The sequence below is a fragment of the Peromyscus leucopus genome, chromosome 16_21 (assembly GCF_004664715.2).
Source record: "Peromyscus leucopus breed LL Stock chromosome 16_21, UCI_PerLeu_2.1, whole genome shotgun sequence".
In the NCBI taxonomy this organism is placed as follows: Eukaryota; Metazoa; Chordata; class Mammalia; order Rodentia; family Cricetidae; genus Peromyscus; species Peromyscus leucopus.
In genome coordinates, this window is record NC_051084.1 from 3,489,163 (window position 1) to 3,492,636 (window position 3,474).

Genomic DNA, 3,474 nt, shown 5'->3' on the forward strand with positions numbered 1-3,474 from the left:
ACTAGTATGAGATTTCTCCAACTTCTTTATGTGGACATTTAGTGCTATGAATTTTCCTCAGCACTGCTTTCATTATGTCTCATAAGTTTGGGTATGTGGTGTTTTCATTTTTGTTAATCCCTAGGAAGTCTTTAATTTCTTTCTTCCTTAACTCATTGGTGATTCAGTTGAGCATTATTCAGTTTCCATGAGATTGTAGGTTTTCTGTAGTTTTTGTTGTTGTTGATATCTAACTTTAAAGCATGGTGGTCTGATAGAATACAGGAGGTTATTCCAATTGTTTTGTATCTGTTGAGATTTGCTTTGTGGCCAAGTATGTGGTCGATTTTAGAGAAGGTTCCATGGGGTGCTGAGAAGAAGGTATATTCTTTTTTTTTAGGATGGAATGTTCTGTAGATATCAATTAAGTCCACTTGAGTCATGACATCAAGTAAGTCCTTTATTTCTCTGTTAAGTTTTGATTTGGGAGATCTGTCCAGTGGTGAAAGTGGGGTGTTAAAGTCTCCCACTATTAATGTGTGGGGTTTTATATGTGGTTTAAGCTTTAGTAATGTTTCTTTTACATATGTGGGTGCCCTTGTGTTTGGGGCATAAATGTTCAGAATTGAAATTTCATCTTGGTGGATTTTTCCTGTGATAAATATGTAATGCCCTTCTTGATCTCTTTTGATTGATTTTAGTTTAAGGTCTATTTTGCTGGATATCAGGATGGCTACACCTGCTTGTTTCTTAAGACCATTTGATTGGAAAGTCTTTTCCCAGCCTTTTATTCTTAGGTAGTGTCTATCTTTGAATTTGAGGTATGTTTCTTGTATGCAGCAGAAAGATGGGTCCTGCTTTCATACCCATTCTGTAAGCCTATGTCTTTTTATAGGTGAATTAAGTCCATTGATATTAAGGGATATTAATGACCAGTGATTGTTTGTTCCTGTTATTTTTTGGTGGTAGTGTGTGTGTACTTCTCTTCTTTAGGTTTTACTGCTGTGGCTTTATCTATTGCCTGTGTTTTTGAGGGTGTATCTGACTTCCTTAGGTTGGAATTTTCCTTCTAGTGCTTTCTGTATGGCTGGGTTTGTGGATAAGTATTGTTTAAATCTGGCTTTGTCTTGGAATGTTTTGTTCACTCTGTCTATGATGATTGAAAGTTTTGCTGGGTATATTAGTCTAGGCTGGCATCCATGGTCAATTAGTGGCTGCATTACATCTGTCCAGGTTCTTGTGGCTTTCAAAGTCTCCATTGAGAAATCGGGTGTTATTCTGATGGGTTTGCCTTTATAAGTCACTTGGCCCTTTTCCTTTGCTGCTCTTAATAGTCTTTCTTTATTCTGTATGCTTAGTTGTTTAATTATTATGTGGCAAGGGGACATTTTTGGGCATCTAGTCTGTTTGGTGTTCTAGGCTTCTTGTATCTTCATAGGCATTTCCTTCTTTAAGTTGGGTAAGTTTTCTTCTATGATTTTGTTGAATATATTTTCTGTGCCTTTGAGTTGGTATTATTCTTCTATCCCTATTAATCATAGGTTTGGTCTTTTCATGGTGTCCCAAATTTCTTGGACATTTTGGGTCATGACTTTGTTGGCTTTAGTGTTTTCTTTGACTGATGAATCTATTTCTCCTACCATATCTTCAACTATGGCTGAATATTTTAAAGGTAGACATGATTATGGTTGTTGGGTGCATTTGTTTACAATTAGCCAACATGTTACCTCTACCAATAGGAGAGTACATGGCAGCCATCAATTAGGACATTATGAAGCCAATCTGGTTAGAAATTTGTGCTCATACTTACCTGGCAGGGGAGATACCATGATCACGAAGGTGGTTTTCCCAGGGTGAGGCTTATCCATTGCACTCCAGATGTGCTGACCCCTGCAATTTCCTCAAATGCAGGAAACTAGCCTGCATAATTTGTGGTAGTGGGACTGTGCTCATGCTCTCCTCTGAATAAAAAAAAGAGAAAAGGAAAAAGAAAAGAAATTTGTGCACTGTACCATATTGGCCAAATTCCACGTCTTTCTTGAAGTAACCCAATCATAAGAACAGCAAAAATCAAGCTGTTGTAGGAAGACATCTTCCTCTTAGGTCACTAGAATAAAAGGGTAAAACATAAAGCTAAGCACCTAATCATTATTGCCTCAAAGAACTGACTTTGCTTTCTATTGAATGTGTAAAATACTGTACAGAGTACTCAGTATTTTACACATTCTTTTATTTGAATTTGCTTATTTTATTCTGTGAATGAGTTTTTTTTCCTGTATATAATTATGTGCACTACTTGCATGCCTGGTGCCCAGAGAGAGCAGAAAAGGGCATTGGATCCACTGGAATTGCAATTACAAGAGATTGTAAGCCACCATATAGGAACCAAGCCCAGGTCCTCTGCAAGAGCAGTCAGTACTCAATTGTTGAGCCATCACTCCAGCCACCCATTTTTCCCTTAAAGTGACAAATCAGAACTAAGTATTATTAGTTTCTATAGAGGTGAACTTAAAGTTCTTCAGAATTTAAAGGCAGATGAGTTCTGAAACCTAGGAAGTGTTTATTGAAATGCCTTAAAATGAAAAAAAAGGAATAGCATTTAATTAGTGCTGACTACACCAGAGGCTTTTATAAAGATGGTATCTTGATGTCCAGAGTCACTTAGAAAATAGATATTCATGCTCCACAGGTGAAAATCAGGAGGTTAAAGAATTACATCAACCAATATTACAAATATAACCAATAACAACGATAATATTCAAGCCTTTGAATCTTACTGCAAAGTCCGGTATAATCTGCTACAAAGGGCTGACTGTCCATTGTACACAAAGCTTTGGACACCAAACAATTAATGATCCTTCTTTCTAATGGCTCATGAGCTATGTTGCATCACAATATGTACAGACATGACTGGTATAAGAGTGAAGACAGAACTGCTTAAAATATGTTCAAGACATGCATTTGAGTCCTTTGGGGAGCAGTGCTTCTTTCTAGTTCCTTCAATTTGTAGAGAGACAAGTTGCCATTTTATTCATAGACCCTCTGTACCTTCTTTTATCTGAATGCTGAGCTTGGAAAGAAGAACTGGACATGTGCAGCTCAGTGCAAGCATCTGTTTCCCTTTGGAAGATGTCTTAATGAGGAAGAGCCTCTGTCGTATGCTGCAACTCCATTCTATTGCTCTTAACCACCACTGTCTCTGCACACACCATTGTGGTTAAGTGGAATTCCCAAGCTCAGGGCTTGAATGCTCACTTGATCCCAAGCAGCAGCCCCACATCATGATATCAGTTCTATCACTAACAAAAATGATACTTTAGCTTTATGTTTGTCTTACTTCCTCATCTTATTTCTGTTGATTTGAGTTATAGAGAAAGGTACTAGTGATTGAACTCTTTCTAATGCAACAAGATCCATATAAGTCATAGAAGCCACAACGAATGAAGTTCAATGTTAAAGGAAAACAGTAAAAATTGATAATTTTGGTTTAGAGCT

General features: G+C 37.2%; 1 non-coding gene across 1 annotated transcript; it reads left to right on the plus strand.

The window, feature by feature from the left end:
• Positions 1–1,781: 1,781 nt before the first annotated feature.
• On the plus strand, positions 1,782–1,942 carry LOC114684239. The gene has a single exon (XR_003733279.1). It is a non-coding gene; the product is annotated as a U1 spliceosomal RNA (small nuclear RNA).
• The last annotated feature ends 1,532 nt before the right edge of the window (positions 1,943–3,474 follow it).